At 55.2% G+C, this 22,932-nt stretch overlaps 1 long non-coding RNA gene across 1 annotated transcript; it reads right to left on the bottom strand.

Annotated features, from left to right (window-relative positions):
- Positions 1 to 1,220: 1,220 nt before the first annotated feature.
- On the bottom strand, positions 1,221 to 22,879 carry LOC133769332 (uncharacterized). The gene is made up of 3 exons (XR_009867193.1): positions 22,596 to 22,879; positions 1,921 to 2,121; positions 1,221 to 1,381 (listed from the first exon to the last, which is right to left on the bottom strand). It is a non-coding gene; the product is annotated as an uncharacterized LOC133769332 (long non-coding RNA).
- Between the last annotated feature and the right edge of the window lie 53 nt (positions 22,880 to 22,932).

The following is a 22,932-nucleotide window of genomic DNA, read 5'->3' as shown; positions in this document are numbered from 1 at the left end:
CCCTTGTCGCATCTCTGAGCTGTGCTGAGGGAAAGGGCTGAGTGCCCCCGCGGCCCCTCCAACCCTCCTCCTCAGCCCACCCAGACTGCACTCGTCCAGGCCCCAGGCAGCCAGACGCAGTGCAGCCAGGCTGTGTGCTCAGCACAGGCCCAGGCCGGCACAGCTGGAGACACTCGCTTACGACCCAGTGCTGCCTCAGAGAAGTTCCCAGTCTGCTGACAGAGGCGTAGTCCAAGGCCAGGGGCTGCAACGCCCGCCGCCCCGGGGCCACTCCCTTCTACCATCCCTGCCTCCACCCTGGAGGACAGCGCTGTTTGTGGTGCTGCCTCGGCCTGGAGCTGCTGTCTCTGTGGCACGGGGAGCTGGGAGGGAAGGGAGCCCCTCGTTTTAGGGATATACGCCCGACAAAGTGGGGCGGGTGGGCAAGGAAAAAGAAACTGAACATTGATGTCGGTGACTGGAAACCAAGTCCCTTCCCCCCCAAGAGGGGAGGCAGCCGGAGTTACTCCCCCACCTCCCGCCCCACTGAGCAGCTCCTAGGGACAAAGGCAGAAGGTGAGAGGCCTGGGCCCAGCACCCGTGCACGGGGGCCTAGGGCGGCAAAGCCCTGGGGCGTGAGCACAGGAGCCCCCTTCGGATCCAGCAGGAATCTCTCCCAGTGGCAAGCTAGGGAGAGCCAGGGTCCCTCAGGGACCAGACCACTGCCTCGGGCAGGATGTGGCACACCAGGGCCAGGGTCACCACGTGGCAGTGGCCATGAGGACACTGGATGGCCCTCTGCCGACACAGGCAGGGAGGGGGGAGGGAGGGGGACATCCCCTCCCTTGCTTTCACAATCCTCACCGCCTGCAGGGCTGGACCGGGTGCATCTGATAAGGCTGCGGGGCAGGAACACCTGCCCAGCCATCTGGCGCTTTCCTCCCTCTTGGCCCCACCAGCAGCGTCACAGCTTCCCCGGCAAAGCTTCAGATCCTGACCGGTGAGGGGTTGGGAGCTAGGCTGACCCCAGCTGATTCTCACCTCGCGGAACTGACGGTGGCGTGGTGGGGGTTGGGGGTGTGGGAACAGCACCTCTCTCCGCATCGGTGGGACTGGAGCAGCAGCCCCAGGGCCATCCAGCACCCCAGGTGCCGGGCTTCCCAGGTTCACCTGCAGGGCACTGACCTCAGGCGTGCAGGGAGAAAACCTCGTCCACTATACCAGGCAGTGCGTGACCCGTTACTGAATGTATTTAGCTGCTCCAAGAGCTCTGATTTGTGTTCAGAAAAACACAACTGGAGCTGCTGGGGACAGCGCATGTCCTGGCTGGGAGGTGGCGTTCTGTCCAGCGGAGGTTCCAGTACCCGTGATGCATACCCTCCGTCACCCCTCTGGTTGTAAACTAAAAAAAAAAAAAAAAAAAAAAAGAAAGAAATAAGTACAGCCACAAAGCAAGAGGGAAACACACATCTGGGTGGCCCTGGCTCTCATAGTCGGGAGCTCATACCACCACCAGGGGCTTCTCTGGCCACTCACGCCAGGTGGCATCGAGGCAGACAGGAGGGGGATGGGGGAGGCACGTCTGGGAGAGCCCTGACCACCACTTACTGAAGGACGCACTGGTGCCTCAGTTTCCCCCCTGAAAGTGGGGTTGCTGTGATGAGCAGGCACGCAGAGGGAACACCTGGCAGCTGGTGGACACACCCCGCGTGGCCAGCCTCTCCTACCTTACCTGTCCTTGCCTTCGACCACACCCAAAATCAGAAATGCACATCGATGTTGGAGGCACCTGTTCACCCCTGCGCCTCCTCCCATTGGCTCCAGGGTTCCTGGTCCCTCTTGATGCTCTCTGTGCTTACACTGCACCTACCCCGTCCATCCCTTGAAGCCACCCCAGGCTCATTGTGTGATTGGTGCCCCCAGCAACAGCCCTGGTCCTACCTGGGGGCATGGGGAATGCAGGAGTTCTTGCAGTGGAGAGCAGGGTCCAGGGTGGGCATGGGGCTGTGGTCAGGATGTTTGTGTCTGGAGCCGGTGCTGTGGTGCAGCAGGTACAGCTGCTGTCTGCAGTGCTGGCATCCCACATGGACGCTGGTTCGAGTCCCGGCTGCTCCATCTCTGATCCAGCTCCCTGTTGATGGCCTAGAAAAGCAGTAGAAGATGGCCCAAGTCTTTGGGCCCCTGTACCCATGTGGGAGACCTGGAAGGAGCTCCTGGCTGCTGGCGTCCAGTCTGCCCAGCTCCAGCCGTTGCGGGAGTGAGCTAGCAGATGGAAACCCTCTCTCTCTGTTTCTGTCTCCCCCTCTGTAATTCTGACTTTCAAATAAACAAAACAAAGTCTTTAAAAAGCAGAATGTTCATGTCCCCCAAATTCAAATGTTGAGATCCTAACCCCAAGGAGATGTCGTCAGGAGATGGGCCCAGGAGCCCCGGGAGGCACGAGTGCCCTCACCCTGGTCGCAGAGGGAGGACACAGCCAGGAGGCGCTGTTAGGGACCCATGACCTGGATCTGCTGCCCCTGGACCCCACTTGACCTGCTGTGTACCTGCAAAGGTGAGAGGAAGCCAGCAGCTTAGGTCTTCTTGCAGCAGCGGGTGGACCAGGACGGTGGAACACGCCCAGCCCCCGCCCCCCACAGCGCTGTGTCCACTCTGTCCAGGGCAAGGGGAGGTGTCCGCAGCACCACCCTCACCTGTGCACAGCCCATCTCAGCTCAGGGGGAGGCCTCACCTGGCCACACTCGTCAGCACCTGGACCCCGGCCGTCCACACCCAGGATGGACAAGAGCAAACGTGTGTTGTTTGTGGTGGCAGCCTGGGTGGGTTAAGACATGCGCGCACACTCACACACTTTCTTCCTCCCACACTCACACACACATTCTCTCTGAAACACACGTTCTCACAAACATATGCAGTCACACATACATATTTCTTTCTTTTTTTTTTTTTTTTTTTTTTTTTTTTGGACAGGCAGAGTTAGAGAGTGAGAGAGAGAGAGAGACAGAGAGAAAGGACTTCCTTCCGTTGATTCACCCCCCAAATGGCCGCTATGGCCGGAGCTGTGCCGATCCAAAGCCAGGAGCCAGGTGCTTCCTCCTGGTCTCCCATGCGGGTAGAGGGCCCAAGCACTTGGGCCATCCTCCACTGCCTTCCCGGGCCACAGCAGAGAGCTGGACTGGAAGAGGAGCAACCGGAACAGAATCTGGCTCCCCAACCAGGACTAGAACACCGGCACCGCAAGTGGAGGATTAGCCAAGTGAGCCGTGGCGCCAGCCCACATATTCATACATATTCTCACACACACACATGTGCACACATATGTCTTCACACACAAATCTGATAAAATTATACCTACACAGTACATGGCAATAATCTCAAAAAACTGACCCTGTCTTGGGTTACAAAGGAAAACTGGAAAAATCCTCAAACTCAAAAATCATAAAGAACTAAAGCTCTGAAAATAGTGAAATAACACTTAAGATTAGTAATTTTAAAAGGATAACTGAAATATTATCTGCTTAGAAAAATAATTAAAATATTCTAAATAACCCTTAGGTTAAGAGAAAAGAAAATTACAATTTATTTAGAAATGAAAGATGGCTGCTTGGTCTGAAGACTTAAAAGGAAACAAACTAGACAAGTTTTTGGTAATTAAAAAATAATCTTTGCATGAGAACAGACTTTAAAATATGACCCAAGTCTCAGAGACCCCGGGGAACATATGTGCACATCCAGTCACCTCCGGTTAAAAAAACCCTCAGTTCATATCCCAGACAGGCTCATTCCCAGGGAACAGGGGCGGGACGGGGCAGTAGGAAAGGGAGTGAAAGAGGGCTCCCATTCCAGGACGGGGAGACCAGGGAGTGAAAGAGGGCTCCCATTCCAGGACGGGGGGGGAACCGGACATAAAGTGAGAACCGGGCGGACCAGGGCTTCCAGCAGCTCCCGGGGCAGGGCCTGGGCTGTGAGTGGTGGGGTTCCCTTTCCTGGTCACCCGGGTCACGTGCAGAAACGTCTGCTGAGACGCCCATGGCTCCTGCACTTTCGCCATGATCATGTGAATCCGAACTGCCCTCGGGCCTGCCTCGCCAGGCTGGGTCTCACCCTAACCCGAACTCTGTGGCCACGCGGGTGTCCCTTCCCTGGGACTCACTCGGTCACATCCTTTAGTCAGTTTTCAATATTTTCCAGCTTTTTCTGTGTTGATTTATACAAGTACTTTAGGCGTTCTAGATATTAATTCCTCTTGATAAGTTTTGCCAATATCTTTTCCTGATATTTAACTTGATCTTAACTTGGTTTACATTTTTTGCCCTCAGTAAAATTGGTATTTTCGTGTTATTGATCTTTTTATATCTTGTACCTTTCCTGGGGGTAAAAGACATTTTCCTGAATATTTCTCCAAAAGTTTTTCACATTTTTGCTTTCAGTCCTAAATGTGGGCTTATTTTGGAGAATGATGTGAATTTAGAAATAATTTTATTTTTCATGTAAATGCTTCCACTGCCAAAACCCACAGACCAGTGTCCCTCCAGGTCCCGCTGTCTCTCTTCTGCCTTGTGTCCTGGGTTGCTACATGGTAAGCCCTCACACCTGCGGGGGAGGAATCCCTGTCCACTTCCTAGACTCCTCGGGTCTATTCTGAACTCTAACTTCATATAAAACTTAAAATTGATGTGTCCGTTCACATACAAAGCGATCCGCTGGCTTCCTACACACCTGTGATAAGTTTATAACTAAACAGGGAGATGGGCACTGTCACGCCTCCGCCCACATGTATCCAACATCTCCTCCTTCTGTCAGCCTTTATGGGCATCTCCTCAGAATTAGATTTACTCCCGGGCATTTAAGACTTCTCTCGTTATTCAGAATAAGACCATTTTAAATTACCTGTTAAATTAGCTGTTTCTTGGGAATGCTATTGATTTTTCTAAATTGAGAAATAATTCACGTTCTATAAAATTCATCCTCTAAGTGTACAGTTCAATGACTTTTACATATTCACTGCTGTCTAATTCCAGCTCATTTCGTGTCCCAAAGGAAGGCTGCAGACCAAGGAGCCCCTCCGCACGCTCTCCTGCCGGTCATCCCCACTGGCCACAGGCCACCTCGGACACTGCTGTGTATAAACAGCCCACGTCACAGCACCTGTCAGTTCCTCATGTGTCTCCACCTCCCAAGGCCCAACCACTTCCCATGTAGCTCGCTGCTAAGGCACCTGGGAAAGCAGCAGAAGATGGCCCAGGTACTGGGGCCCCAGCCACCGTGAGGGAGACATGGATGGAGTTCCTGGCCCCTGGCTTCAGCCTGGCCCAGCCCTGGCTGTCACTGCCCTTGAGAGAATGGAAGATCTGTCTCTCTGTACCCTGCCTGTCAAAGAAATAAGTAAATCTTCGTCTGGGTGAGATGTCAGGGACGCTTTGGGCCTCCTGGCCCTGGGTTTGCCTGTCCACTCATCTCTGCCACCACCAGAGGTCGCTGGCCTGCCCTGGCTTTCCATTGCCATCAGTTATTAAAGTTTGTGCTCCTCTCAATTCGATTCTTTTAAAAATCAGTCAACTACTCAGAGACCTCAAACCTTTACAGTATTCTTCTGGCTACCCTCAGATTCTACTCTAATGTCTTATCATGCTTCATCTCACCACTGTCAATATCATTTTTTTACACCTTTATTTTAAAGAAGATTTATTTATTTGAAAGTCACAGTTACAGAGAGAGATGGAGAGAGAAATCTTACATCTGCTGGATCACTCGCTCCAATGCCCACAACAGCCAGGGTTGGGCCAGGCGGAAGCCAGGCCTCCCATGTGGGTGCAGGGACCAAATTCTTGGGCCTCCCTCCGCTGCTCTCCCTGGCCATTAGCAAGGAGCTGGATTGGAAGTGGAGCAGCCAGGACTTGAACCTGTCTCCCTATGGGACACGAGAGTTCCAGGAAGCAGCTTTACTGGCCAGGCCACAGCGCTGGCCCCTGTGTCTTCTTTTCAAAAAGCAGTCTTCCGTGGGCGCATTTGGCTCAGTGATTAGTGGGGTTTAGGACGCCCACAAGCTCACAGCCGAGGAGGAGGCCAGCTGGGCTGATGATGCATCTGAGTCCAGTGACAACCAAATGTCCCTTATCAGCCCTTTGCTGATAAGATCAAGCCATCCCGGTCACCAACTGTCGCAGGCAGGATCTGCAGCAGACTGCCAGGCCTGAGACCCAGTCCCCACAGCTGTCTGCGTCAGCTCACTGGAGCAGTAACAAATGCCATCTACTCCTGTTACTCTGAATTACAAACACCACATCATCACATTTCAGAAAACATGCAGAACAAAGCGGTGACCCCGGGTCCTGTGTGCCTGCTTCTCCCCCACTGTGGCTGTGGAGAAGACGCTCACGGCTCCCTCCCTGCCTGCACACTGCTTCCCCAGCATCTGCTTGGTCCTGCGTCTGCAGAGCACTGCACGCTGGGTGCACCACCCCACCCACAGGTGTGTTGGGAGCCACTGTGCTGGGTTCCCTGTGTAGGCCTTTGTTTAGACTAACCTTCAACTGTGTTCCTGTAAGGAGGAGTCACTAGAAAAGTCCATTTGTACAGCTCACTGATATGGTTAGCGCCTGGCCATCTGGCTTCAGTGCTCTCTTTCTTGTACCTTGATAAGCATGTCTGCTAGCTGTGAGACCTCGCTGTAACTCCCTTTCTCAAATTGATACTGATTCCTGTGAAATTATTCCTTTGAACTATGTTGTGAGATGACACCTGCTTGCCCTCGACTGTTACAATCCTTGCCTTGTATTATATAAGCTGCTTCCTTCTCCAATAAAGTGAGCCTTGATCAGACTTTTGTCTTGGCTCCATTCTCTGCGCCCTTGTCCCTCTTTTCATTCCCACTCCCTCCTTCAGGTTCTGTTCGACAGGTGCGGCTGGCCCGCATCAGGTGGCGCCCGAACAGGGACCTGAATACGAGGGACAGAAGTGAGGAACCCCGCCAGAAAGGCTGCAGCGACAGCACAATAATGAGAGGAAGACGGTAAGGACCCAATACCGCTCGCCTCCGGATAGGTGTGAAAGGGGCAATTATGGGACAAGCACAAGGTCAGCAGGCCGTGATAGAGGCTATAAAGACTCCATTACAGACGCAGGGAATAGGGTTAAAAAAGGCGAGCCATAGAACAGTTCATTAATGCTATAGGAATAGTCAGTCCTTGGTTCGCAGAAGGAGGAGTCGTGGATGAGCAACATTGGGATTTGCTCGGAAAAGATTTAAATGCGCATTTAAAGAAACAAAGCAAGCCGTGACAAAGGCTGGAAAAACTTTATTGCAGATGTAGAGAATAGGGTTAAAGAAACAAACCCATAGAGTAATTTATCAGTGCTGTTGAAAAAATTAGTCCTTGGTTTGTTGAAGAGGGTGTTGTGGATAAGAAACACTGGAAGTAAAAAATATAGATCAGTGTACACTGGACACCCCCCACCCTGCATTTGAATAGTTCATTTGAAGTAAATGTTATCTGTTATAAAGTTAATATTACTATGTGAAATGAGCAATTGTGGTGACAAAGTGTCCGGACTACCCATTCTGTTTTTGTATTATGTGCTAACTCTACCCCTATTATTGATAGGAATGCTTGGACAGATTATGCTTGGTTTGCTTTATAAAATAATGTAAATCAAAATATGCCGCAAATAGTCAAGATTACACAAACTTGCAAAAATGCAACAATTACAGATAATAAGAGGCTAATTCCCTTAGATATGTTTCAATTTATCCTTAAAACACATTGAATATTATTGTGTTTGATTGCTGGATGTATGCTTGTATGAAAAATTTGTATTGTATTCTTATGATGTGTTAATTATGTCTACCTCTCAATGCAACCCTAGAGCCAAATGTAAGGACAGATTTTTGGGATGGAGAGGCTTGTATCTAGGTTCGGCTCTGGTAGACAAGTAACTTTGCTGCCAGATGACCTTCTCCTGCTCCTTGGGAGCCTGGCCAGTTCCCGAGGAGGGGGATAAAGGAATGTTTCTAATAAACAGGTGGGCATGCTTCATGTCTCGGCTCTCTGGCCAAGATCCGGGACCGGACGCACTGCTTGCCTAAAATCTCAGCAATGAGCCACCCTTGTCCTTGGGGGCTTTAAGAGGGAGCCGGAGCAAGCCTCTGCTGCTGCTGTTTCATCCTGGGGGAACACGCAGTCAAGCTGAACGTTAAACGTGCCCGTGATGATTACTAATGATGTTTAATTCTCAGTATGGATCCTTTTCCGGTGCTGTGTGAAGATTGCCTAGTGATGACCACAGTACTGTAAATTCTACAAAACATAAGTACAATGTGAACATAAATCGATTGGCTATTGTGGCTGAGGTGTTCTGTGACAGTTCCTTTGATGAGAGATTAGCAAAATGAATTCACTTAAAAACAGGACATTCAGGACCTGCCGCTCTACATGGTATGTCATTATAAAAATAATCAAGGAGGGCTATGCCCAAGAAATGAGGCTGCTATAAATGTGGACAGCAAAAATATGTACAAAAAAATTGTCCAAAAGTCAAAAATCAAAATAAGGCTCCTCCTGGGATTTTCCCCCGGTGCTATAGGGGAAGGCATTGGGCCAATGAATGTTACTCCAAAACTGATAAAGAAGGTAATTCATTAAAAAACAGAGTTCGGAAAACTGGAAGTGGGGCCAGCCTCGGGCCCTCCCTACAGGGATCAGAGGACCGTCTTGCTATAGTATCATTAAAGCAATGGAGCCGTGTTTATTGCAACATTCTATTAATCTATGCTCCTTTACCATCTTTCCTCTAAATAATTTTAGTGTGCACTACAAGGCTTGCAGCGTATATTCTTGCAGATTAAACTAAAAGTAACTAAGTCTGTGCACAGCAGACAGCTGAAAAATAATTTGCTGTCACAAATTGGAGTAGTTGGCAGAATCTGCAAGTATACAAAGCAATGCCTTTCTTTAAAAAGAAAACTGAAGTTGCATGTGTAACCTGTGATGTTCCTGGCTGGAAAGACCCTCAGTTGGCCTCTTTGGCAAAGGAATGGGCTCTCTGCTCAGGATTGAGTGAGAATTGGGATGGCAAGTTACGGAGTGCGCAGCCTCCACAAGTTATTGAGGTTTTGCAATCAATCAGTGCCAGTAGAAAAGGGGGATGAACTATAGGCTTTGGGAAGGTGAGGATGGATTTTGTTATCTGCATACTGATGCATGTGCAAACAATTTAAAGAGCAGTACAGGATAAATGTAAATTGGGAAAAAGAAAATGCTGCCCTTTGGAATCAAACCGCTAGGTAGTGGTAGGAAAATTATATCAAGCCCCTGTACCGCTGCCAGGACCAACTAAGGTTATTCAGTGTAAACAATATAGAATTCCAGGTGGACATGAGAAAATATCTAAAACAGTAAAAAATTATATTAATGCTGGAATGATGATTCCCATAATCACTAAAAGGAATAATCCAATTTGGCCTGTTAAGAAATCAGATGCTCCCATGTGGGTGGATCAGTGGCCTTTACCGCAGGAAAAGATAAATGCTGCACAGATATTGGTGGAAGAACAATTTACAGCAGGACATATAGTTCCTTCTAGTTCTCCTTGGAATAGTCCTATTTTTGTTATCAAAAAGAAAATCTGGGAGATGGCGGTTGCTTCAGGACCTTAGGGCAGTTAATGCTACTATGGAAGTTATGGGGGTTTTTACAACCGGGTCTACCGTTGCCTACTGCAATTCCAAAAGACTCTTAGATTGCAATAATAGATTTAAAAGATTGTTTTTATACAATACCTTTACATCCAGAAGATTGTCCCCGATTTGCTTTCGGTGTTCCATCGGTAAATTTTAAAGAGCCCATGAAAAGATATCAATGGAGAGTCGTTTAGCGGATGCTGCTTTGCGCGTAGATTCTATTGCGACAGCTACAAAAGATCATGCTTCACATCATTTAAATGCTCATACACTGCGTTTGAAACACAAAATTACTCGAGAACAGGCTCGACAAATTGTAAAATCTTGTTCTACTTGCTCCATCCTGTTACCAGTACCTCATTATGGCATTAACCCTCGTGGTCTGTTTCCCAATCAACTGTGGCAGATGGATATCACCCATTTCCTGGAATTTGGTAAACAAAAATATATACATGTGTCTATTGATACTTGTTCTAAATTTATTTTTGCTCCCTTACATACAGGTGAAGCTACAAGACATGTTATTGCCCAATGCTTACAAGCTTTTGCTTCCCTAGGAACTCCAAAAAACAAATTAAAATGGATAATGGACCTGCTTATATTTCCGCCTCTTTTAAAACTTTTTGTGTAACTTTTTTTATATCTCATGTTACTGACATTCCTTATAATCCTCAGGGTCAAGGCACTGTTAAATGTACACATAATACTTTAAAGCAATATTTTAATAAAATAAAAAAGGGGGAGTTTGGGGTTTCTGCCTTCTAACAAATGGCTCTCACATGCTTTATTCACTTTAAATTTTTTCACCTTGGATAAAGATGGTCGTTTTGCAGCTGATCAGCACTGGCATCCACAAACAGCTGCGTAAAGAGCAATGGTGAATGCAGGGATCCTTCCCCAATCACTCAAATGGACCTGATCCGTCCTGGTGTGGGACGCGGCTCCTAAGGGATGGGTATTTTTATGCAACCAATTTGCTTTTACTTCCTTAGCCCCTGATGATTTTTGCAACTGCTCATTGGGCCGTGTGGCCTCGATGCTAACATCTGTATTTCCAAAGACACGACAGCAACACTCATTACCTGAGAACTGTGATGATGATGTCATCTTAATTGGAGACCTGCCTTTACCATGGCTATATAGCTAGTGGGAGTTCCTGGATTGGCTTATGGAAATAACCATGGACTTCGAAGGCTTGCATGTTTGGTGACCAAAACCATCAATCTTACTGCTACTGCGCTATCCAATATAGCTGAAGAATTGGATCAAGTTCGTTCAGGAGTACTCTTAAACCGAGCAGCTATCGATTATTTGCTGTTAAAAGATCATATAAGTTGTAAATCTGTACCAGGGGATGTTGTTTTAACATTACTAACAATATGCCACATAGAGTCTGTTACTGATAAACTTAAAAGTAAAATGCAACATATGTTTATTACTAACCCCTTAACATTTGGAGGATTTCAATGGATTCATTGGTTATTAATGCTGGCTGGACCGCTACTGCTTTTCCTACTTTGTATGGGATGTTTTCCGTGTGTTCTGCAATTTGTGCTAACCTCACTACAGTCTGTATGGACTGACATTCATCATTTGAAACTTTGTACCAAACCTCTTTTGTAATCAAAAATAATTGATATTTGGCTATATGTTTCATCTCTCGCCTAATGTCAGGCTGGTCCGATGGTAGTGGGTTATCAGAACTTATTAACATTAGTGTCACTAAAGTTGGTATACAACCCCCCACTGCTAAATTTGACTGGCTTTAAAAAAAAATTAATCATTCTTCAACTGCCCTATCTTAATAAACAAAAAACAACAAGTATTACAGCAAGGTATTCTAGATAATCGTGCAGCCATCGATTATCTTCTCTTATGACATCACAAAAAATGCAATCAAGTTAAAAATATGTGTTGTTTTAATCTTACTGATAACTCTCATAGTATTGCTAGTAAAATCCAAAAACTCACAGAACTTGCTTCTCATTTTACTCAAGACAAAGGGTCCGAAAGTTTATTCAATTGGTTTACATCTTGGCTGCCAAATTTCTCCTGGCTTAGAAAACTGTTTGTGGGGATTGTAATCTTCATCATAAGCCTTCTCATAAGCCTCCTTACTGCCTATCTTGTCGGCAGGTGTTTCGTGTATCTTCTAACTAGGCCTTGGAAGTCCCCCAAAAGATTAGACGGTGGGTAGTCAATGACGGGTAAGATGGGTTGCCGCACATATCAACCTAAGACAGGAATTCATCGATGACGATGGATTCTGATGACGGGTAAGAATGTGCAGGTGGAACCCACGACCTAAGACAGGCACCATCGTTGGCTTCATTATAAAATAAAAACAGCACTGCTCACAAAAACGCAGCAGTATAGCACTGATGACATGTAACCTCATTTTGCTATATACAAAGAAGGGGGAGATGTTGGGAGCCACTGTGCTGGGTTCCCTGTGTAGGCCTTTGTTTAGACTAACCTTCAACTGTGTTCCTGTAAGGAGGAGTCACTAGAAAAGTCCATTTGTACAGCTCACTGATATGGTTAGCGCCTGGCCATCTGGCTTCAGTGCTCTCTTTCTTGTACCTTGATAAGCATGTCTGCTAGCTGTGAGACCTCGCTGTAACTCCCTTTCTCAAATTGATACTGATTCCTGTGAAATTATTCCTTTGAACTATGTTGTGAGATGACACCTGCTTGCCCTCGACTGTTACAATCCTTGCCTTGTATTATATAAGCTGCTTCCTTCTCCAATAAAGTGAGCCTTGATCAGACTTTTGTCTTGGCTCCATTCTCTGCGCCCTTGTCCCTCTTTTCATTCCCACTCCCTCCTTCAGGTTCTGTTCGACAGGTGCGGCTGGCCCGCATCACAGGTGCACTGCCAGCTCCCTGTTCTTGGGTGTGTATTGTGTGCTCCATAGAATGCGAAGCCGTGCCATGATGGACATCTCCACGCGCCCAGCACTTCCTGTATTTAAGATTATTTTACTGGGGCAGGGGCTGTGCACAGTGTGTTACAGCACTGCATCCTGCATCGGAGGGAGGGCCGGGTCCAGTCCTGGCTCCTCCACCTCCTTTTAGCTTCCTGCTGATGGGCTCGGGACAGCAGCGGCAGAGCCTGGGCTCCTGGCATCCTGTGGGATGAACTTCCTGGCTGCTGGCTGTGTCCGGCACTTGGGGAGTGCACCAGCAGACAGAAGATGTCTCTCTCTGTGTGTCTCTTATTCTACCTTTCAAATAAACACGTGAATAAAGAAATAGATGTTTGGGGCTGGTGCTGTGGGGTAGTCGTTACAGCTGCTGCCTGCAGTGCCAGCATCCATATGGGCACCAGTTCATGTCCCAGCTGCTCCACTTCCGATCCAGCTCTCTGCTGTGGCCTGGGAAAGCAGTGGAAGATGGCCAAGGTCCTTGAGCCCCGGTGGCTGCTGGCTTCAGATCGGTGCAGGGCCGTTGCGGCCAATTGGGGAGTGAACCAACAGATGGAAGACTCTCTCTCTCTCTCTCTCTCTCTCTCTCTCTCTCTCTCTCTCTGTGTGTGTGTGTGTAACTCTTTCAAGTAAATAAATTAATCTTTAAAATAAATGTTAAGTTGTGGAGAATCGGATTTCTAGTGAACTTTTTTTGACAAGTATCAATCATACTTTTAGTGCTCTGAGAGCCCAGGAAACGCGGGCTCCCGACGCGGTTGTCGCGCTGTGGTCGGTTTTCTCCTGGCCCCGGTGGGGATGAACCCTGAGGGCTGGGCGGGGTGTGCTCTCTCGCAGGCGGGCCGCTGGAGGCCGCAGGGCCCGAGGCGGAGCGCCGCCCGGGCCCCGGAGCGGGGAAGCGCGCACACGCCTGGGCCCAAGGGGACCGCTCTGTCTGGGCAGGTGGACCCGGCCTGGCCCTGAGGCGGGGGCGGGCGGAGTGACTGTGGTTGCTGCGCAGTGGCTGCCCGCAGGGCCCCACGTGGCCTGGGATCAGGTGGCCTCTCTGCGGCCCTGGCAGCCCGGCAGCGGAACCACCCAGGGCAGATAGGTGGACCTGGGCCGGCTCCCGCGCCCTCTGGGACCCGAGGGACCGAAATGCCGCAGGCTGCGGGCCTTAGGACCCCCGTCCCCAGCTGTCGCCATGGTCACGGGGGACTTTTGAAGCGAAGTTCGGTGACGCCCCCTTCACCATTCGCCTCAAGGGTGACGTCAGGAGCGTTCGTGGCCCTGACTCAGCTTTAAAGCCGCCGCCGGCGGGGCCTCCGCAGACTCCTACGCACTGGACCGACGGCCGCGGGAAGCGGGTGCTCCAGGGCGCGCCCCGAACCTCTAGACCCGCGCCTGCCCTGCACCCTGTTCGGCAGCTCTGAGGGAGGAAGGGGCGCAGCGACAGCCCGGGCGGCGCGGCCAGGGCCTTTCTCTCCGGAGAACTGGCAGCAAGGGTCCTGCTGCCCTGACGGCCGTGGCGGGTCGGGCCAGGTCACCCCGGCCCAGACCCTAGCGGGAGGCTCGGGGTTGTGAGCTGAGGTTCGCTGGCTGAGCCCAGAACTGCTCCGCCGGCGGCCGGAAGTCCTCGCAGGTGCGCGCCCGCGCGGGGAGGCGAGGCGGCTCCGGGGCCCGCGGCGGAGCGCTCCGGCCTGCGCTCGCCATCTCGAGTGCCGGGGCGTCCGTTTCTCTTACGCTTGTCTACCCGCTGGCCACGCTGAAGCCGGCCTGCAGCTGGGCTCACCGACGTCGGCGGCGCCACGGCCTCAGGTCCCTGGCGGGGACCTCTCAAGCATACAGAGCGGGAGGAACGCGGGATGGGTAACGAACCCGGCGCCGAGCGCCAACCCCCTCTGCGCTCGCGGCGGGCATGCGGGGCGCCCGGGAGTGGGGAAGCACATGTGGCGAGGACCCTTCCCAGCCTCGCCTTTCCCGAAGGCCAAGGGCATGCCCCCACGCGGCGCCCCTCGGGGTCAGACAGCACCACGTGAGGCCAGCGCCCTGTCTGGGTGCGGGACGGCTCCACGCGCGCCTGACCACCCAGGCCCACGAAAAGCACGGGGGTTCGTCCTCGTGGCCCCGGGGTTGGGACCTGATTCTAGCACGCGGCAGGGGAGCTCAGGGCGGACACGCGGGCCCCCGCCCCCGCGATCCCGCCGTGAACCGAGAGAAAACGCGCTGGCAGAGGCGGCCGCGGAGGCCAGGGTGAGGCTGTTTGTTGGGCGACCACGCTGGACAGTGGACAGAAACTGTCCTGAGCGGACTTCGAGGCTCGCGTTTTCACGCAAAGCAGCCCGGGTAGGAGGACACGCAGCGGAGCCCGCACCGCCGGAGCGAGGTGGCGAGCCAGGAGCGGTTGCCCAGGGGCCCGCCACGGTCCCGCCTCTGGTTGCCTTGGGTACAGCTCCCGCAAGCCCTGAGCCGCTTCCCGCACCCCGTCCCCGGGACCCGCGCGGGGAACCTTCCAGTGCCAACAAGGGTGCGGGACCAGGTCGCGGCCGCCCCCCTGCCCGGCTCGATCCTGCGGTCGCCCGCGAGCCGCGGTTTCCGGGCGCGGGGCCGGCCCTCGCCCCTCTCCCCTCTGCCGGCCACCGGGCTGGGGGTGAAAGGGGCCGGGGCTCTGCCCCAGGCAAGGATCGCGCGGCGCTGAGTTCAGGTTGCCCCCAGCCCCCTACAAGCGGCCGCCGGACCACATGGAAAGCACGGGTCTGCCTCCACCAGCAGCCCCGACCGCGGCTCTTGGGACGCTCTGCAGCGTCCGCCCCGCTCGCCTCCGCGCCCTTGGATCCCTTCCCCCGCGCTCTGCGCTCCGATGTTCCTCCCTCGCGATTATTGCGCCCGCTTCCCTGCCAGCCTCGCTGCCTGAATCCCGCTGAACCTCCGGATGGGACTTTGCCCGTGGCTTTCCAAAGGCCGCCGTGAGCGCCCTAGGAGGGCCCCGTTGCTGGGACGGTCTGCGCCCTGCAGCGCCTGAGTCGTGCGTCCCCGGCCCCGCGACCTCCTGGGGCTCAGCCCGCAGTGCCAGCGCCCGCTGACACCTGAATCCTGAGAATGATTGAGTCAGACATCTGAGGCATTAGAATTTCAGCCCGAGTTTAAGGCCGGCTGCCCGCAGTTCTGCGGCATTCACGCAAAACCGCTCCCCTCTGTCTTGTTCCTCACCAGGCAACCTCTCTGTTGGGCCTCACCGCGCGGCTGGCCTGGTGCCCTTTGCATTCTCACATCTCTAATGCCCTATAGCAACAAGAGGGTTTTTGTTTTTTTTTTTAATTATTGTCCCTTTTGTGCACGTTTTCTGTACAGACGGAGTCCACTTTCCGTTCACCATGATGACTGAGATCTCATTGGGGCAAGAGGAAGAAGCGCTCTCTCATTGGTCGGTGTGCCTTGCCTCGCCAGCCAATAAGAAGCTGCCATTTATCCCTTGCGGACTGGCTGGAGAGCAGGGTACCCACAGGGATGGCGTGCGGGCCCCTCCGACAGCCCAGGAGAACCGGGAGTCCCAGGGCCCAGGGTCTGGGCTTCATTTCGGCCACTGCAGAGCGCGTGCACCACGCGGGTGAACTTTTCCACCTGGTCGTTTGTCCCTCACTGGAGCCTGCCCTCACAACATTGGCTTTGGAACCAAAGCGTGCTCTCAGCCCCCCGGGCCTGCCTTCCCAGGCCAGCACTGCCGGGTCTTTCCCTGCTTCTTGGTGGTGGAGGTGCTGGGAGTAGGCAGTTGCCTGGTGAGGAGCTGCCTCCTCTGCTGACCCCACTCAGGGCACTGGTTAGTGGCACCAGGAGCCCTGGGGCTGGACTGTCAGCCTTTCCCTCTGGCTGCATCTGGTGCACCTGCTTCCCAAGGTGCTTCTTGTGCTTTATGGGGGGCTGAGCGTCAACACACATCACCTATCTGCCTCTGTCAGAGACAGGCGGCCCTGGCCCTGGCCCCTCCCTGCCATCAGCTGGAAGAGAGAGCTCAGTAGCTGTTACCATGGTTACCTAGAGTGGCCATCACCCAGAGGAGGGGTTTGGGGATCATGGTCACGGGGAACCATGGAAACTGGTATTGCTAAGGACTCTTCTGAGGACTGTGGTGGGGAGTAGGCGTTGTGAGCTGAAGGGCAGATCCTCTTTTCAAGGCGTGTTCCAGTGAGCACTGTGGCTCACTAGGCTAATCCTCCACCTGCCGTGCTGACACCCCGGGTTCTAGTCCCGGTTGGGGCACCGGATTCTGTCTCAGTTGCCCCTCTTCCATTCCAGCTCTCTGCTGTAGCCCGGGAAGGCAGTGGAGGATGTCCCAAGTGCTTGGGCCCTGCACCCGCATGGGAGACCAGGAGGAAGCACCTGGCTCCTGGCTTTGGATCGGTGCAGCACTGGCCGTAGCGGCCATTGAGGGGTGAACCAACGGAAAAGGAAGACCTTTCTCTCTGTCTCTCTCTCTCACTATCTAACTCTGCCTGTCAAAAAAAAAAAAAGGCATGTTCCTTGGAGACCAGAGCAGCCTTTTTGGCCCCTCATATCTCCCCCAACCCATGGAGTCCATTTTTATCCATCTGCAAGAAGGCTGATGGAAGTGGGTTCCTGGCTGCCTCGCTCTCCCTCTCTGCCTGCTTGCTCCAGGCAGCGTGTCCAGGGCAGAGTAAGGGGCGGAGAGCAGCTGAGTGCATGTCCAGGCGGGCGTCCAGGGAGCTGGGGCACTTCGGCTCTCAGCTCGTCTCTCGCCGCCCGGTGCTGAGCTTTGAGCTCCCTGAGAGAGGCCGGTCTTCGTCTCCCGTAGCCCCTTGTCCCTGAGTCACCCTGCTCTCCACATCACAGCTCTCTGGCAGGAAAGGAGGTGCCTGTATGTTATTTTAGAAGAAACCAGAGACCACGCGTCACTCTCTGTCCCTGAAGGCTGACGTGGGGGAGCTGCAGCATGAGGAAGGTCTGTCCACTCGAGGACCTCTGAAGCTCAAAGCAAGCTGGCTCTGCCGTCTTCTCCCTGTCGCACCTGGGCCCCTGGTTCCTCACATCCAGGCAGGCCCTCCCCACCTCACATGGAGGACAAACCCAGGGCTGAGGCTGCACACGGCACCTGTGTGCAGGTCACTTCCAGGAGCTGCTGCAGAGACGCACTCAGGGCCCTGCTCGCCGAGCCACCAGGACGCTGTGGCTTTTGCTGGTCAGGGAGTGGAGGTGCCCCCCAGTGTAGTCAGGGGCTGGCGCAGGGCCTGCTGCAGGGGAAATTAGATGGGTGCCCAGCCTGGTCCAGGGGAGAGACCATCCCCCTGCCAGCTCGCACCCCTTCCTGGCTGTTTATTCCGCTTGCTGGGCACAGGCACCTCACTCTCAGCGCCGGTTCAGTGAGCCCGGGCGGGCGGCCCCTGCCCTGACGGGGCAGTGCAGGAGGGGAGGGGCCAGTGGGGGCCGGCACCACCTGGAGCTCTTTCCCCTCCCTTCTCTGTGTAGCGCAGTGCTCTGTGAAAAGGAGAATTGGCCCCTGCCTGCTTTCCTTTGAAAGTAAGATCCCCGACTACTAAAGGAAGGATTTGACCATGGTAGAACTCTCCAGAAAAGACAAAGAAAGAAGAAAATAAGTTCTGCCCCAGCTCCAGCAGAGGAGAAGTCCGAGGTAGGGGAGTGGTGGTGGTAGGAGGGGGCTGAGGCTGGCCCTGCAGAAGCATCCATCCAGCCGCCCGTGTGTGTGTGTGTGTGTGTGTGTGTATGCACGTGCGCGCGCATGTGGAGGGCTCTGGGTGCGGCCCCCAGGACTGGACCGGCCAGCCCCGTCTGGAAGACTAGTGATTTTGTTGTTGTCTCGCTGTGCTCAACAACAAGTCCCAGTCTGCCGCACGGTGCTGGCCACGCAGCGGGTGCCCCTGTATGCCCCCCCCCCCCACTTCCTAGGAAACAGCTCAGCAGACACAGCGCCTCCTTCACTCTCCTGTGACCCCAGGAGGGGCCCAGGACAGGGAGGGAGAGGGAGCCTCATGACTGTCCCTCATTCCTCCTAAGCTGTTTCGAGGCACCCGCAGCGGGAGACCCGGGGGTCCCACCCCGGGATCCGGATGTCTGGCCCTGGAGAGCACAGTATCTGCAGCAGGGACGAAACCAGAGGGGAGTGGACTGGGTGCAGGGGATGTGCAGGTCCCAGAACCTGCCCAGTGCTGCTGGCCCAGAGATGTCACCAAGGGAAAAGTGGGGGTGGGGAAGCCCCTCCCCCAGCAGAGGTGACCGGAGGCCACTGGTGAACCGGGCATCCCCTGTCGGGGAGCTCAACAGAGTCGCGGCAGCCCTGGGTGGGACATCGCTTCCTGATCAGCGGAGGTGGAGGCTCAAGCTCCCCTGCTGCCCTCTGGGAGACCCTGACGGTTCTGGGCTCCTGGCTTCAGGCTGGCCCAGGTCTGGTTGCCATCTGGGGAGTGAACAAGCTAATGGGAGATCTCTCTCTAACTCTACCTTTCACGTAAATTAATTCAAAAAATAAAAAATGTGTTTATTTGGGCTCCCAGCCACACGTTCACTCCCCAGAGGCCCACGCTGACGCCATGCGGTGTTGCAGGGAGCCGGGGCCGGGAGGGGCACACACCCAGGTCTCCCGCACGACAGGCAGAAGCCTAGTGGCCTGTGCCATCCGCACCACCTCCGGTCCGGCGAACGGCAGCCGCCCCACTACAGCCGCTCCCCGCCGGCGGCGCGGGCCCTCGGGGGCCGCAGGGGCGTGGGAGAAGCCGCGGGCGGGCCCCTGCGGAGGTGACTCGGTCGAGGTTCCGACCCCGCGCCCACCGCCCCAGTCCTCACGCCAGAGGGTCCGCCGGCTGTCGGGGCCGCCGAAGACTCCACACGGGGCCTCCCCGAAGTGGGACAGGCGGGGTCGCGTCCCGTTCAGGGCACCCCCTCCGCGCGAATGGACGCAGCCCGTGCCCGCCTCGGTCCGGCTGGCGGAATCCGGGCCGGGTCGGGGGAGGTGGGGCGGGACCTGCCTGGGGTCCCGCGCGGAGGCCTCCCCGCCGCTCCCGAGACGCGCGGCCTGCGGCGCCCTCTGCCGGCCGCGCTGGGCAGCTGCGTCTGCCGTCTGGGGCCGCGCGCCCGCCTGCCGAGCCAGGGCTGGAGGACAGGGTCCTAGCCGTGGGAACCCAGAATCCCGGGCCGTGGGAACTCAGGATCCCGGCCCCAGGGCGTTGTCCAGGTCCCCACGTTCAGCCGACAACGGGACACTACTGACTTAACTCCAGTCTGAAGCGAGCCTGCAATAGCACACAGTAGAATTTCTCTGCATCCAATCCGAACCTCCATAAAAATCAACCACATGAGAGCCTTGCTTTGCGCTAAGGGTGCTGGGAGCGCAGGAGTTGCGGGCGCCGCTGTCAAGGTGCCAGGGTGACTGGCGGCCCGGGTCCGGAGTGCAGCCTCCATGCGCACCTGCGGCCCCATTTCCGCCGCTTCGCACCCTCACACGCGACAACGGGTGGCTTTATAATGTGGGGCCCCGGGGCAGAGGCCCAGGCTGCTGTGCCACCACACTTGGAGAACCACTGCTTCAAAACTGACCAGGCCAGCGCGTCCTTTCAAGCCTGCAGCTGGCCCATCACACGGGTGCCGCAGAGCCGGCCCTGCGACTACAGCAGGACAGACAGAATCAGGGAAAGTCCTGTGCCGAGTGCTTCCAGCCGAAAACCTGCAGGAGAGTAGGGACCCAGCGGAGGGCGGGGGTCCCACCCAGGCCCCAGCCCAGCCTGTGGGCAGCTCCTGGGCTACCGCCCTGTTGGACACTGGGCCTCACAATTCTGCTTGATAATACATTTTTACCAAAATTCCATTGGAGTTACAAAGCTCGAGTGTAGACGTGGACGTCTTTAAAGAACACAGGGGAGTCTGAATGTTGTCTGACTTGGAGCCAACATGGTTTATTTTCAGAGGACATGGAAACTTCTCACTCCTGGGATTTCACCACCCACCGGGCTTCTACAGCAGCAATGGCTGAGGGGTGGGGCAAGCGGCCCGGGGTTAAGGTGCCACTCTCGAGGCTTGCATCCCACCCTGGGTTTGAGTCCCAGCTCTGCTCTGGCCCAGCTCCCTGCGGTGCACAGCCTGGGAGGCAGCAGGTGAGGGCTCAAGTACTTGGATCCTATCACCCACGGGAGAGACTTGGATTGAATTCCTGGCTCCTGGTTTTGGCCTGGCCCAGCCCTGGCTGTTGCAGGCATTTGTGGCATGAACCAGCATAAGGGAGATCTTTTTGTCCCTCACTCTGCCATTTTTTTTTAAAGATTTTTATTTATTTACATGAGAGGTAGAGTTAGAGACAGGAAGAGACAGAGAGAGGTCTTCCATCTGCTGGTTCACTCCCCAAATGGCCACAATGGCTAGAGCTAAGCCGATCCAAAGCCAGGAGCCAGGATCTTCCTCCAGGTCTCCCATGTGGGTGCAAGGGCCCAAGCACTTGGGCCATCTTCCACTGCTTTCCCAGGCCATAGCAGCGAGCTGGGTTGGAAGTGGAGCAGCTGGGACTGGAACCGGCATCTATAAGGGATGCTGGCGCTGTAGGTGGAGGCTTAACCTATGCCACAGTGCCAGCCCCCAAAGTTCTTCTTTGCTTCCTAAGTGACTGGCTGCTCTACTCGGCCCACTAGTCAATGGCACCAAAATGCTTGTTGGCCAAAGTGTGGTTATCGTTGGGTTCTTCAAGGTGCCAAGACGCTGGCTTGCCTCAGCCATCACACACCCCTTCTTCCCAGATCCCTCCTCCAGGAACAGGCTGGCCCCAGCACTGGATGTCCACTCACCCCACTTCCTACTCTCTCTGCACCCTGAACAGTCCTTCCAAGGACAGTCTCCTTCCCAAGCCAGGTCGCTTTCTGTGTTGTGCTGTGCTCAATGTTGTTTTTTCTGCTTAACTTTGTATCATCCAAGCTGCTCAGAGCAAGCTCGAGTCTGTCCTGAGCTCCATCCTCTGCTCCCCTCACCACGCCCCCTCCCCCAGGTCCCCACGCCCCCTCCTCCAGGTCCCCATGGCCATTCCCATGCCCCCTCCCCCAGGTTCCAACGCCCCCCCCCAGGTCCCCACGCCCCCTCCTCCAGGTCCCCACGCCCTCTCCCCCAGGTCTCCACGCCACCTCCTCCAGGTCCCCACGCCCCCTCCTCCAGGTCCCCACGCCCTCTCTCCCAGGTCCCCACGCCCTCTCCTCCAGGTCCCCATGGCCATTCCCACGCCCCCTCCCTCAGGTCCCCACGCCCCCTCTCCCAGGCCCCCACGACATCTCCCCCAGGTCCCCACCCCCTCTCCCCAATGTCCCCACGCCCCCCCCAGGTTCCCACGCCCCCTACCCCAGGTCCCCACGCCCTCTCCCCCAGGTCCCCACGCACCCCCAGGTCCCCACGCCCCCTCCCCCAGGCCCCCACGCCCCCTCCCCCAGGTCCCCACGCCCTCTCCCCCAGGTCCCCACGCCCCTTCCCCCAGGCCCCCACGCCCCCTCCCCCAGGCCCCCACGCCCCCTCCCCCAGGTCCCTACGCCCTCTCTCCCAGGTCCCCACCCCCTCTCCCCAATGTCCCCACGCCCCCCCCAGGTTCCACGCCCCCTCCCCCAGGTCCCCACGCCCTCTCCCCAATGTCCCCACGCCCCCCCCAGGTTCCCACGCCCCCTCCCCCAGGTCCCCACGCCCCCTCTCCCCCAGGTCCCCACGCCCTCTCTCCCAGGTCCCCACGCCCTCTCCCCAAGGTCCCCACGGCCCCTGCCCCAGGTCCCTGCGGCCGTCCCCATACCCATCATTCCTCCTGCACACAGCCACAGTGAACTCCCCAGAAAGCTCTGCTGGAGTAGCATCTGTGGCTTCAGCCCGTCCGCCTCCCAAAAGCCTCTGGGGATTGGCGTAGCAGGACTGACGCCGCCCAGTGTCCCCTGGGTAGGGCTCAGTGCGAAGTGGCTCCCGCTGGCTCCTCCCGCCGCACCCCAGGCCTGCAGGAAGTGCGGGCGCTGCTCAGGTCGGGCCCTCCCCTGGGACAGAGGTGACTCCCTTACCCTCCGTAGACGTCAGATGGTCCGCGATGGCTTCTTCTTGCTCTGGACACACGGCCCTGTCAGTCACGCCGGCTGCCACCTGCCAGCCAAGCGCGGCTCCCGGTCAGCTCCAGGTGTGCGAAAGAAGGCGTGGAAGGAGCAGCAGCCCAGGGTGCAAACGCGGTCTCGTCCAGTGCGGACCATGGCCCGCGCGCGGTACCGTTCACGGCACAACCGGGAGGCGGGGGCGCCTGTTCCCCCACAGACGCGAGTGCGCTGTCAGTCATCAGTCCCTGCGGCCTCAAGTTCACAGGACACCCCGTGACTCAGAGGTCGGGGTGGAGGGGGCAGGGGGCGG

The sequence above is a fragment of the Lepus europaeus genome, chromosome 11 (genome assembly GCF_033115175.1).
Source record: "Lepus europaeus isolate LE1 chromosome 11, mLepTim1.pri, whole genome shotgun sequence".
Taxonomy (NCBI): domain Eukaryota; kingdom Metazoa; phylum Chordata; class Mammalia; order Lagomorpha; family Leporidae; genus Lepus; species Lepus europaeus.
This window is presented reverse-complemented; position numbering and strand designations above follow the sequence as displayed.